Raw genomic sequence first — 15,222 nt, forward strand, 5'->3', positions numbered from 1 at the left:
GGAGAATCTAATCAACATTTGTCATTACAAATTGATTCTGCAATATTTGCTGTTCCTATTATTTTTTCATTTGTCCATGCCAAGTGTACTGCCCTTCAACGAGTGGAATTATGGAATAGCCTTCTTGTGGACGAACCGACTCAGTCTGCCTGGTTTCTTGTAGGGGATTTTAATGTCATTGTCTCGGAGGAGGAGAAAAGGGTGGGGTGCCGTTTAGACCAGAGGAAGGTTGGGATTTTTTGAACTTTATGTCTCAAGCTGGGATTTCTGATGTGGGGTATTCAGGGTCTATTTTCACATGGTGCAACAATAGATATGGTCGGGCACGTATTTGGAAGAGATTGGACAGGTTACTTATGAATCAGGTTTCTTCCAATTTAGGCTTAGGTTTTGCCGTACAACATTTGTGTAGAGACCCATCAGATCACGCTCCATTGTTATTGTCGGCTCTTACAAAATTGGATAACAAGCCAAAGCCATTTCGTTTTTTGAATTTCTGGACATCTAAACCAGAACTGTTGGATGTGGTTAGGTGCAATTGGAGCGGAAATTTTTCAGGCCCACCATTAAAGGTCCTTGCAGCCAAGCTTCGGAATGTAAAGGTGGCATTACGAACGTGGTCGCGCGAGGTTTTCGGTGACATCTTTGAAGCTGTAAAGGTGGCGGAACAACGTGCTCTCAATGCTGAGTTTAGTTATGATGCTGATCCGTCTGAGGCAAATTTAGTTGTATTAAACGAAGCACAAGCCCAGCTAAGGCGTTCACATGCACTTGAGAATATGTTCTGGCAACAAAAATCCAGGATTAAGTGGTTAAAGGATGGCGATAGGAACTCCAAGTATTTTCATTCTGTGGTGGTGGAACGACAAAGTACATCATTAATCCATTGCATCAAGTCGTCTGCTGGGAAGTGGTTGGACAGTACATCTAATATTGAGGGAGAGGCTGAATCATTTTTTAGACGTCTGTTCATGGCAGAATCATATGCTCAATCCTTTGAAACTCTTGAGGTTATCCCTAAATTAATTACTTCACAAGATAATGTGATGTTGGAGAAAATCCCATCCAAGGAAGAAGTTAAGTTAGTGGTGTTTTCTATGGATGGTGATAGCTCGGCTGGTCCGGATGGCTTCTCGGGTAAGTTTTTTACGTTTGCATGGGACATTGTGGCTGAGGATGTATATGCGGCAGTTATTAGTTTTTTTTTGTGGGGAGGTTTTGCCTAGAAGTATCTCTTCAACTTCAATAGTGTTGATTCCAAAGTTGACTTTACACAATTTCGTCCTATAAGTTTGTGTAACTTTATCAACAAGGTGATCTCAAAGGTTTTATCGGATAGATTGTTTTGTCTCCTTCCTAAGATTATTTCGCCCCAGCAAAGTGGATTTGTCAGAGGAAGGCAAATTTCAGATAATTTTTGCTGGCTCAAGAGCTGATTCCTGGAATTCGGCAGTCTAATCAGGTGGGGAATGTGGTTTGAAGTTGGATATGGCCAAAGCTTACGACAGAGTCTCATGGCTCTTTTTGTTGCAAGTACTGCGACGCTTTGGTTTTGGTGAGCGGTGGATCGATATGATTTGGCGATTAATTTCCAATGTCTGGTTTTCGGTTCTTATTAATGGCTCCCCATGTGGTTTTTTCCAGTCAACTCGGGGACTGCGCCAAGGAGATCCCATTTCGCCGGCTCTTTTTGTTATTGGGGAAGAGGTTTTATCTAGATTGCTGAATTCTTTGGTAGGACAGAGAGGTTTCCTTCCCTTTAAAGTCCCTCTTTCATGCCCTATTGTCACGCATCTAGCTTATGCAGATGACGTGATTATTTTTTGTAGTGGAGTTAAGCGTACTTTGAAGAAAGTCATGAGTGTTTTGGAGACTTATTGTAGTGTATCTGGTCAGCAACTTAACTGTCAAAAAAGCTGCTTTATTAATCATGATGCTTTGACTTTACCTCGTAAGCGTGTCATTTCACAAATCTCTGGTTTTCACGCCAAGTCACTTCCTCTTAGATATCTTGGCTGTACTCTCTACTCAGGGAGAAGGAAAAGCAGTTATTTTTCAGATATCTGCATTTCAGTTGCTAAGAGAGTTTTGTCCTGGAAGGAGAAGCTTTTGTCGTCTGGAAGGAGGTTAGTGTTACTCAAAAGTGTATTATCATCTTTGCCTATACATGTCTTAGCTGCTTCGACTCCTCCGAAGGGTGTTCTCCGCACCCTTGAGAAAGCATTTGCAAATTTTCTATGGGGTACAACTGAAAAAAGGTCTCGGTATCATTGGATTGCATGGGATTCATTGTTAAACCCGTATGCCGAAGGGGGTGTGGGAGTGAGGGCTTTGACTGATGTGTTTGATGCCTTTTTATTGAAGTTATGGTGGTCTTTAAGGCAATGTCAGTCCCTTTGGGCTGAATTTATGCACACTAAATATTTACATAAATTGCATGCTTGCGAAGCGGAATTTCAGCCATTACAATCGGTAACTTGGAAGAGATTGGTTACATATCAGTCTTTGGCAAATTTCCATATTCAATGGGTGTTGCAGAATGGCTTGTTAAACTTTTGGCATGAGAATTGAACTGATACAGGTCCTTTGTGTCAGCAGATCGAGATTTTTGGAGATCACACAGTGGTGGACTTTGTTTTAAATGGTCACTGGAACATTCCAATGCTTCATCAATGGCTCCTAGAAAATATTGTATCTACGATTCTACAAATAACTCTCTCTGATGTTTTTTCTAATCAACCGGATACGATGGTGTGGGATTTAGAAATTTCTGGTTCATTTTCCTTTTCCTCAGCATATAAGGTGGTCCGCAACATTGCTAACATTGCTAACACGTCAATCTTTTCATCTAACATTTGGGTGAAGGCCTTGCCAGTAAAAATCTCATTCTTTATGATGAGGATGCTATCTTGGAGACTGCCGGTGCAGGATGTGTTGCAACGCTTTGGTGTGTGCGGTCCATCTCGTTGTGTTTGCTGCCAAAATCCTGGGTTGGATTCAATTGATTATGTTTTATGTATAGGTGAAGTCCCTCGCCAAGTTTGGCAATCGTTTCAAGTAGAGATTGGCGAGTTTTCCACGCCTTCAACGGTAAAGCATGTAGTCATTCAATGGTGGTTACGGCCAGCTAAAAACATGAAGCTTAAATTGGTTTATCAGCTGCTGCCATCGCTGATTTGCTGGCATCTTTGGAAAGCTAGGAATGCTGCAGTTTGGGAAGGCAAGGTTTTGTCGGTCATGCAGATTCATACTTTTGTTCTTTCTGATCTCTATGATATTTTCCAATTACATTTTCCAGACATGGGAGTGGGAAGGTACTCGTGGCCATGTTTTTACTCTTCACTGGTGAGTTGGAAAAAAACATTTAAGTTCATCCTGGTTAAGTGGATCCCTCCATTCTTGTCGATATGTAAACTGAATACTGATGGTTGTTCTCTAGGTAATCCGGGAAGGAGTGGTGGTGGGGGGTTTTGAGGAATAGCTCGGGATGTTTTTGTTAGGTTTTGCGTGTTATTGGGGGGTCATGTCGAGTTTACATTCAGAGCTGAAGGCCTTGTTATTTGGAGTTAAGCTTTGTGTTATGTGAGGTTTCTTTTGCTTGTATTTGGAATTTGCTTGTATTTGGAATCAGATTCTTTACTTCTAGTCCAAATGGTTAAGGGGGTTAGTAGATATCCATGGGGTTTGCAACGAGAGCTGGATCAATTGCTCACTTTTAGGCATTTCTTTCAATCCGTCACTCATTGTTATCGTCAAGCGAATGTGCCTGCAGACCGCTTATCTAAGGTTGGCACTGAGTTAGAGTCCAATATAGTGTATGATTCATGGTTGCAATTGCCACGTTTGATTCGTGGAGACCTCAAGTTGGATAGGTTAGGTTATCCTAATTTTCGGGTTTACTAAGCATTTGGATTTCTGGAATGGAATCTAGGACGTCCACAATCATTCAAGCGCTGTTGCTGCTGCTATTGTTTCACTGTTGCTGCTGCTGTTGTTTGGCTCTCCGGTTGAGCAATTCTCTCTTTTGCTGTTTGGATGTTTTTGCACCACTGTTTGGCATCTGCTGATGTAATGTGAAATTTATTTCTCAATAAAAGCTATAATATTTTGCATAAAAAAAAAGACATCGTCTGATAAAAAGTTAAATATTTTTAAATGCCAATAAATTTTAAAATTATAAATTTAAACAAGTAAATTCATCTCAAGTATACCTACTAGGAAAAAAAATCTTAAAACCTATGCAAACCACAACCGTATTATGAAATTAAACAAAATGCATTGGAATTTCTAAAATTAAACAAAATCTAATAGAACTACACAAGAAAATGGCGACTTTGAGTTTGACGGTGAGAAATAGAGAGAGTTTGGTTAATCTTTTAGAAATCAAAGTTGGGAACAAAAGATTCGATAGCTAAGTTTTATGTTTAAAACTTTAGGTTCATTTTTTAAAAAAAAAAGATGAGAAAAATGAAAATCTGCTATTCATGGATCGATCCAGTTTGATTGGTTCGATCGTTTTTTTTGTGATTTTGACCGATTTTTATGATAAATCAACACTAGTAGTGAACCGGACTTGAGACTTGGATGGTTAGCGGTCTGACCAATTGAACCGGCCAGGCCGATCTGGTTTTCAAAACTTGCTCCATTTGAATTAGTTGTTTTTCAAAGTGTTTTTGAAATATTTTCCTATAGTAATGTATGCGAAAATTTTTTATTGTAGATGTTTTTAATGATATTTCTGAAAATATATTTTAGAATATTTTTAAAATTTAAAATTTTAATGGGGTATTTTTAAAATTTTATAAAACCTTACAACCACCTACCACTCACACATCCTCAGTGCCACTTCTATATTTATGCCAAGTGTCCTGTTTATTTAAATTTCTTCTACTATCACGTGATATGTGGGATTGACACTCGATCTGGCACCGAGTAAAGGCACAGAAGATCCCAATTGCCTATCACTACCCCTTCCCTCCTTTCTCCTCCCTCCTCCTCCCCCTCCTTCCTCTTCCCCTTCCTTTTCTCATCTCTTTCTTCCTCCTCCCTCGTCCTCTCCTCCCAATTGACTTGTTCAAAGAGATGAAATGGCAACCTCCTATTTTACCAAATGTTGTATTTTTGACATATAAACTAAATAAACAATACAACAAAACTTGGTTTAACAGAAACCCTAACGGGGTAGAAGACGTTTACTGCCAGCATCTGGATACATTACTTCTGCCAGGATGCTAGGCATAGGATTCTTACAGTGGCATATTACCGAAAATTTGCCTTTTGAATGAGGAAAATTGAATCATTTTTTTCTCATGTGTTCTGAATTTTTACAGGAGTTCGACTTTATAGAACTCTTTGTTAGATTATTAAGGTAAAGTGATTCGCTCACTCTATTATTCTTGTCATGCTCGAATATTGCTCAGTTTTGTACGCTTCCTGCATATGGTAATTACACGGCAAAAACAAAAAAAAAGAAAGAAACAGAAAACGCACTCAACGCTGCTGACTTTCATTTACCTAAATCACAGAATACTTGCTTGAAAGAAGAACGGCGTACATTACATATCAGATATTTAGACGCAAACAAAGAAAATGGAGAAAAACAGACCAGCTAGCTAGATGAGATATATGTCCGTACACGCATCAAGAGGGGGCTTCCATGGACATTAGTTATTTGATTTTGATACACACAAATTCAGTGTCTAAGGTGGGACCAACACCATTACTATGGCACGTACAAAAGAAGCGATCCAAGCTTTCACCATGAATCTTTCAAACTGGTTACTCATCCGCTGGCTTTTCGTCCTTCGACTAAGCTTGATAAAAAAGAAAGGATTCTGGCTTTGCCTCAAAATCTTTAACAAGAGGTTTCTCCTCTTTCGATTTAGCATCATCACCATGGTAAAAGAGAAAGGACCCAGACTTTGAGTCAAAGTCTTTCACAAGGTGCCTTTCCTCCTTATCCTCCTTTGATTTAGTGTCATCACTATAATAAAAAAAAGGGAAAGATTCAGGTTTTGATTCGAAATCATTCACAAGCGGTTTCTCTTCTTTAGACTTAGCATTGTTGCCATGGTAAAAGAGAAAGGATTCGGGCTTTGCTTATAATCTTTAACAAATGGTTTCTCCTCGTTAGATTTAGCATCGTTGCCATGATAAAATAGAAAGGATCCATACTTTGCCTCAAAGTCTTTCATGAGAGGTTTCTCCTCCTTGGCATCCTTGCCATCATAAAATAGAAAGGATCCAGGCTTTCCGTCGAAATCTTTCTCAAGTGGTTTCTCCTCCTTAGACTCTGAAATCTTTCTCAAGTGGTTTCTTTTCCTTAATATCAGTGCCATGATAAAAGAGAAAGGATCCAGACTTTTCCTCAAAGTCTTTCATAAGAGCTTCTCCTCCTTAGACTTAGTATCGTTGCCATGATAAAAGAGAAAGGATCCAGGCTTCAAGTCAAAGTTCTTCACAAGGTGCTTTTCATCCTTTTCCTCCTTTGATTTAGTGTCATCAGTATGATAAAAAAAGGAAGGATCCAGGTTTCGAATCAAAATCTTGCACAAAGGTTTCTACTCATAGTCCGTAGGGTCCTTCCTTGCTTCCGTGATGCATGCAAACTGCACAGTAGCGCAAATAACAACATAAAATTAGAAACCAGAGTCAATATGGTAGCACACTAAAAGGTGACCCCTCGTATGGAAAGATAATAAATGTCCAAAGACAACTAGCTTAACTGGTTGGAATATTAATTAGGTGTTCTAAAATTCTTGATTTTACTTTTAAGTCCTCGTCAGACGAATTCCTCTAACTAAGAAAGTAAATATTGTAAAACAATGCCAAAACTCAAGTTACAATGAAGTTTAAGTATCGCACTCACATTGGGAATATTTGGAAGTCAAGCATTTATGATAATAGAACTAAAGAGCCATCTGAAGAGCTTCTATTCCCTTAGTGGTGATGGTTAGAGCTAGATGAGGATAAACGTGCAGAAAGGAAGAAGAATGTTTTTTCTCAGGTAGGCTTAATTAATTGACGGGTTTAATATTTCCTATACAGTCGAGCAATTATCTCTTATTGATAAGTGACTAATTTACGTAATAATTGTATGACATTTTATATTATTTTTAATCACTTTGGGTATATTATTGAAAGAAAATGAATCATTTTGGCTATAATTGGTGAAAAATGCTTTTTAAGTGGTTAAATGAAGTTTTTATCACTTTTCACTTCACCTAAAAGTGTCGATTTTCGCGTCAAAAGGCATTTTCACTATTTAAATAAAATTAGTGTGATTAAATCGCTCTTAGTTGTAAAATAATAAAAAAAAAGAAAAAAAATGGATGATTATAGGAGGAGGAATGCTATAAATTGACTATGTGATTTGCTTATTTGTGAAATTAGGTTAGGGTGAGAGATTAAATTTAACTTATTAAATTAGGGTATAATTATCTTTCCTTTACTTGATGTTATGAGTATTTAGTGTAATTTGAACAATTGTATAATGATTATTTTTCAAGTCTTGAGGAATTAAATTTGACAAAAGTGCGTATATTGTTTCACCTCTTGAATCATTGTAGTTGATTATGTGTGGATTGCTTGAGAACAAGCAATGATTTAAGTGTGGGAGAGTTTGATAAGTGACTAATTTACATAATAATTGTATAACATTTTATATTATTTTTAGTCACTTTGGGTATATTATTGAAAGAAAATGAATTATTTTTGCTATAATTGGTGAAAAATGCTTTTAAGTGGTTAAATGAGGTTTTTATCACTTTTTACTTGGATTTTGTGTATTTTGACAGTTTTGACACATTTTCATATTTCGGCTATAACTTGAGCTACAGTGATCGGATTGAGATGATTCTTGAACCAATTTGAAGATAAGAGATAGATCTACAACTTTGGTGAAGACATATGAATCCGGTTTGAAGGTTTTCCAGGTCAAAAAGCAGAATTACAGTAGCTAATTTCTATTGGTCGATGCTGAAACAGGGCAATTAGCAGTCAAGGGTATTTCTATCATTTATCAGCTTACACAGATCCAACTGAGGTGATTCTTGATGCATTGGAAAGCTAACTCAAGAGCTAAATCAGCATTTATCATCAAGAAAAGTTCAGTTGAAGTTGACACAAAATCGGAGAAGAGCTGGAAATTGAACAAAAGTGCACCAAAATGTCACTGTAGCAATCCGGCTGGAACTTGGCCGGATTGTGGTCAGAGAAAGCTGCTCTTTACGTGGAAAACTTATTTTAGCCTTCAATAAGTCACATGCAATGCCAGACATGTGAGAACTACTTTGCAGCTGTAAAAGGGTGGTGTAGGCCTCATTTTCTTGACTTCTTTCATCTTTATATAGCCAAAACTTGCAAGTTTGAAGGGAGAATAGAGAGACATACGGGAGACAGCTTGGAGTGCAGAAATGTAGCTCTTGCATTTTCTGAGTATTAGGTTAGCTTAGTGTAGACTAGTATAGTTCATCCATTCTTGTATATTGGCTAGATTAGGATGAAGATGGGGATGAAGAAAGAGGAGTTGAAGCTCAAGTGACATGGGTTATCTCTTCTCCAACTCTTTATCTTTTGTACTTGATTCTAAGTTCAGTTAATATGCAAGTTCTGGATTTTGTGTTTATTATGTGTTTTTAAAGTTTATGCCTTAGGTTTGGTTGAACTTTCTATGATTGTTAGTATTTATTATTTGGTTATTTGATTGCTATGATTTGAGCAAGTTATTTAGCACTTTAGCTCTTTCAATCATGATTAATTTGGTACCATTAACTGTGATTATCTAAGGTGTTGTTTCTGCAATGAAAATTGAGATTTAACATTGGTTCAAGAAGTGCTAAACATAGGGAGTACACTCACGAGAGTAGAGGTGCACCTATGTGGTTTTAGTGATTCATTTCATGTCATTTCATTGAAGAAATGAACTTGTAGCTAATTTCATAGCCATGAGAATAGGTATGGATTAGTTATAAGTATAGTTGATTCACTACGAAAGTAGGTTTTATATGCATAAGGAAATTACACCATAACTAGCCTAGATAGTAGTTCTCAATGATCCAAAAATAGCACTTGCATGAGTAGTTAGGGATACCATAACCTAAGGAGCTTTCATTTGTTATTTTGCATAAGTTCAGTAGGTTTCATTTCTTGTAATACATTGATAGTCTAAATAATAGAGAAGCTTTAGTAGTGCCGGTAATTGCAATCTTCCTTGTGGGATCGACCCTTAATACCCTATACTCGCTCAGGATTCGTATACTTGCGATAAACTGCGTGTGGGGTATTTAGGAGTTTATAAATATAAAACTTGATTAGGATGAGCTTAATGTTATATGTATACCCTACGCCCGTTACTTATGAACTACTACTTCAAGTAGAGTATTGATGTTTGAGAAACCTTTGCAGGGCAATTGAAAAGAATGCGATGCGAGCGATAGATGAAGCCATGTCCTGCCTTTGAACACACTCGAAATGTAACTTTGGTGGCGTAAACATTGTTGGGGGACACGGCTTTTTATACAGGATGATAGCCAACTGAAGCTAGCATGATTTTCCCCAGTCATCCGTCCATGTAATAATACATAAATATTGTTTTCAATATTCAGGTAAACGTGAAATTCTTAATTCAACTTTTAAACCTTTTCCTTTTTTTCATTCTTCTTACTAGAGAAGTCCCCTTAAACAAACGAAAAAAAAATTAATGAACTTTTTGGAAGTTTATAGGGCAGCATTTAAGTATTAATGCGTATCGTGTTTTATTCAATCACATTATCTTGCATTTGTCATCACCATCATTCAATCATGATAAGTGACTAATTTATGTAATAATTGAATGATATTTTATGTAATTTTTAGTCACTTTGGTTATATTATTAGAAAAAAATGAATCATTTTGACTATAATTGGTGAAAAAATGTTCTTAAGTGATTAAATATGGTTTTGCTCACTTTTTACTTATATTTTGTGCATTTTTGATAGTTTTGACACATTTTCGTATTTCAACTATAACTTGAGCTACAGTGATCAGATTGAGATGATTCTTGAACCAATTTAAAGGACCTACAACTTTGGTGAAGACATCGAAATCCAGTTCTAAAGTTTTCCAGGTCAAAAAGCTGAATTACATTAACCAATTTCTATTGGTCGAAGCTGAAACAGAGCATTGTGCAGTCAAGGGTATTTCAGTCATTTCTCAGCCTACACAAATCCAAATGAGGTGATTCTTGATGCATTGGAAAGCTAACTCAAAGAGATACAAGTTTTTTGTTTTGGTCAAGAGTTAAATCAGCTTCTATGATCAAGAAAAGTTCAGTTGAAATTGAGGCAAAATCGGAGCAGAGCTGGAAATTGCACAAAAGGTCACTGTAGCAATCCGGCCGGAACTTGGTCAGAAAAGGCTGTTCTCTACGCAGACAACTTGTTTTCAACTCAAAAAAGTCATAGCTAATGATAGACATGTGAGAACCACTTTGCAACTGTAAAAGGGAGGTGAAAACCTCATTCCTTGACCACCTTTGTCTTGAAATAGCCAAAAACTTGCAAGATTGAAGGGGAGAGACATATGGGAGAAAGCTTGGAGTCTGCAGAAATATAGCTCTTCCATTTTCTGAGTGTTAGGTTAGTATAGTATAGGATAGTTAGCTAGTTAGTTCATCCATCTTGTTTATTAGCTAGATGAAGAAGAGGTTGAAGGATGAAGAAGGCAAGGAAAGAGCTCATGTGACAAGGGTTACTTTTCCTTTCCAACTCTTTATCTTTTGTACTTGATTCCAAGTTTAATTAAGATACAAGTTATGGATTTATATGTTATTATGTGTTTATAAAGTTTATGCCTTAGGTTTGGTTGAACTTTCTATGATTGTTAGTGTTTATTATTTGGTTATTTGAAGTTATGATTTGAGCAAGTTATTTAGCACTTTAACTCTTTAAAATCATAGTTAATCTGGTACCATTAATTGTGATTATCTAAGGTGTTGTTTCTGCAATGAAAATTGATATTTAACACTGGTTCAAGAAGTGCGAAACATAGGGAGTACACTCACGAGAGTAGAGGTACACCTATGTGGTTTTAGTGATTCATTTCATGTAATTTCATTGAAGAAATGAACTTGTAGCTAATTTCATAGCCATGAGAATAGGTATGGATTAGTTATAAGTATAGTTAATTCACTACGAAAGTAGGTTTTATATGCATAAGGAAATTACACCATAACTAGCCTAGATAGTAGTTCTCAATGATCCAAAAATAGCACTTGTATAAGTAGTTAGGGATACTATAACCTAAGGAGCTTTCATTTGATATATTCTTGTATAAGTTTTGTAGGTTTTACTTGTTATAATTCATTGATAGTCTAAATAATAGAGAAGTTTTAGTAACACCGGTAATTGTTTAATCTTTCTCGTAGGATCGATCTGATATATACCCTAAACTACTAGTTGACCTGTATACTTGCAGTGAAATGGGTGTATTTCGAATTTTTTAACTCTTACGTGTAACAAAAACCCGTCAAATCATAACGGGTTCTCTAATATGTTCGCAAGCAGAATTCTCTTTGCCTGACTAAATGGGTGTGTTTTATAAGCCATGGGAATATTGACGTGTTTGCTCATCATAGCATGAATTGAGAGTACTTATACGTTTGATATTGGTCGTGCACTAAAAGTAGTAATTCTTCTTAGAGACATTACTCTGAAGGAAGAATGTGCTCTTTGCTAGAAATGCCTAAATTTAGTCGACTTTTAAGAAAACAACTGTTTTTATTTTTTTTTTTATTTTTTGAATAAGCTTACGGGAATTTAGCGCCATTAGGTACCCATAACTATAGGTGGCAAATCAACTCATTTAACTAAATGTACCCATACCCGCCCATGAATATCTTAAATTTTTGTATATGGGTATAAATGAGTTACCCAATAATACCCATTTAGTAAATGGGTATCATTGGGTAACCCATCAAACCCAATTAACCCATTTAAAATTTTCTTCTCCCAAGTCACCTCTCTTCCCCCACCCTTTTTTTTTTTCAAAATTTTCATTTTGTCAAGATGTTAACTACTTTTGTTTCATTATTATTATTATTTGTTGGTTTTATCTTATCATTTTATTTTCTCTTAATTTGTTAACTTGCTCATTTTTCAGCATTACCAATTTATGATAAGTTTTAACCTCTTTTCTTATCTTTTCAAAATGAAATTTTAAATTTATATATGAAAAAAATGTTAAGGGTTCAAAAGTTTTGGATTAACTTTTATAGTACCTAGTTCAAATTTTTATATTCTTATTATTCAATTATTAAATAATATGTAATTTTGTGACATAGAGTATGGATGGAAAAAAATTGGTAATTAGGCTTATTGAGCATTATAAGTAAATATTTAAAACTAATGATGGGTCCAAAGAGCGGTATAAATTGATAACTTAATTTACAAAAATGAATTTACAAAAAAAATAAAATAAATGGGCTATAAATGGGTAATTGGGTTACCCAATTCATTTTTTGATTTACCCATTTATACCCATCTAATTAAATGGGTATAAATGGATTGACTCACTTATACCTATTATCCATTTTACCCAACCTAAACCCGTTCAAATCACCCATTTTGACACCTCTACCCATAACTGATGCTTCAGCAATTGAAATGTTGTTTGGGTGGTTATGTCCATCTGATTGATTTTAAAATTCGGGCTGGACCGAATGGTCTAATCACTTGAACCAATACAGTTCGAGTTATTCTTCCTTTTTTTAAATTTTATCCACCACATTTTTTGGACCGTTTTTTTTTTCATAGTTTTTTGAGCTGTCGTATCACTCATGTTCTCTTGACATGAGTTTGATACTTAAAAATTTTAATTGCGCCATGATCTTATGAGAATAAAAAATCAATTACATATGCATTTAAAAATGGGCCAGAAAATGTAAAACAGTCTACAAAAAGAGAAGCAACAAAAAAAACTCGGATTTTTGGTTCAAATTAATGATGCCACGATGAGAATAACATATCAATTAGATATAAATTTAAAAATAGGCAAAAAAAAGTGAAAAACAGTCTACAAAAAGAGAAAAACAAAAACAAAATAAAAACTCAGTTTTTCGATTCAAACCCGATTTTTGACTTAGTTTAATCAATGGCTGTCCAACTCAATCCATTAACGAGAACCAAATAGAATTTCTGATTCAGTTGTTGGAATCGGTTGGTCTCGTTTAATTCAACAACACTGCTATATGGTGATAGATAATAGGTTGTTATAAAATATTAATTAGATTAATTCAAATTTAGTTAATGTACTAGGGTTTGGTCAATCCAATTAAGGTTAGTCGATCAGTAAGAATAAGACCATGGTCCCCCTGATATATTAATTAATTTAAAATCAAAAAGTTGTTTGATAATTTAATTCAATATTTAAACTTATAATAATAATAATAATAATAAAACACGGTAAGACGGACTTGTTAAATTATTATGCTATAGTGGTATCTGTAGTAAACCTGCAGGAATCAATACGCCACGGATGGTAAATGTACCTGTCAAACAAAAATTGTATCTTTTTTTGAAATAAAAAATAAAAAAACCACACACACACACACACACACGTGTTACGGTCTTGGTGAGGCTTCGGATCACTAGTAAGGCTCCAAAATGCCTGACTTGGGATAGAGCGCAAAAAGATACAGCACTTTTAGTATTCATTTGGCCCGATCAGGTGAAACCACTAGGTTTAGATTTTCAACTACATATTTTGGGAGACAAGCTTAATTTGGAGAGCCAGCGTGTGATGAGTGGAGATTGGAAAACTTTGATTTATTAACTCTATGATTGTCTGCCTACTTAATTTTTATATTAATTTTTCTGCTAAATAATTTTATATTATATTTTGGGCCGAGTTTACCCGATACGCACTTTTTTGAGTAATGACTATGGTTCCTTATATAAAAAAAATGTCTTGGATGCAACGATGGTTTCTTGAGATTGATTCCTCATCAAGCACTTATATCTTTTGAGTGGTGGGTACTGTTTCTGCATAAAACAATTTATTATGCATAATAATAGTTTCTGGATATCAATGATCTAGAGTGTTTGGATAGGAGATTACACGGAATAATTTTTTTAAAAAAAATACTATAATATTTTTTTAATAAACTGTATGTGAGATAAAAAAATAATTAAAAAAAATATATTAATTATGCAATTAAATCAGTATGTATAAATAAAATATAAATAAAGTACAATCCAAACGTACTTAATTTGCCGCTATGTAGGGGCGTCCTCTTGACTTTGTAGTTCGTACCCACAGAAAACAATTAAAGATATAACTGCTTGATTCCCGAGTTGATAAACGATTGAGTGTGTTGTAAGTGGTAATTGCACCGCTTGATCACATTACTCTGGTTGTCGATCTCTTTGATTTAGATTGCAATCTTATTCGAATGGCTTTCATTCTTTGAGAATATATCTTCCTTGTGCATTTCAATCTTTACAGTTTCATAATTGTTTGGGTTAATTTCACTTACCTCCCCTGAGGTTTTTGACAATTCAGAAAGCTCCTTTCAAATTCTAAAAATTACATCTACCTCTCCTATTTTCACTCTTTAGATAACATTCTAGGCCCAAAAGGCTATGCTTTTTCTCAAAATTCCTATAGTGCCCTTGAGTTATAATACACAACAAAAATATAAATGAAAAAAATGATTTACAATTTCTATTTCATTTTTCTTTACTTGCTATCACTGTTACCTACCCATCACATCTAAACCACCATTAAATAAACACTTATCTTTGTTCTAATATTTTTCTTTTACCTAAAAATTTCTGATGCAAACCATTGTATCAACCATAAATGCTACATCAGATGCTCAAAAGTTTATCTATAATCTTATATCAATATCAGCTGATTTTACTTAATACATAACAATATTCATCAATATCCCTAAATTTCAATTCCATGACTACCACCATTTTAATACAAAAGAATCTAAACCATCACTACTAATATCAATATCCAATATACTTCATTGGCACAGAGTCCAAAATCATTCAAATTCTCTTTATAGGAATAACATTGATAATTGTAAATAAAAAATAGAAACACAATGTAGTTATAAATATATACCGAGACCACCTTTTTTCATGACAACCATAACAGTATAACCTATATTTAGTTCCTATTCCACTTCTTATCCTTAATTTTATTTTTTATCATTGTCACTCTCTTCATCTCCA

Source organism: Coffea eugenioides, chromosome 6 (genome assembly GCF_003713205.1).
Source record: "Coffea eugenioides isolate CCC68of chromosome 6, Ceug_1.0, whole genome shotgun sequence".
Classification (NCBI taxonomy): domain Eukaryota; kingdom Viridiplantae; phylum Streptophyta; class Magnoliopsida; order Gentianales; family Rubiaceae; genus Coffea; species Coffea eugenioides.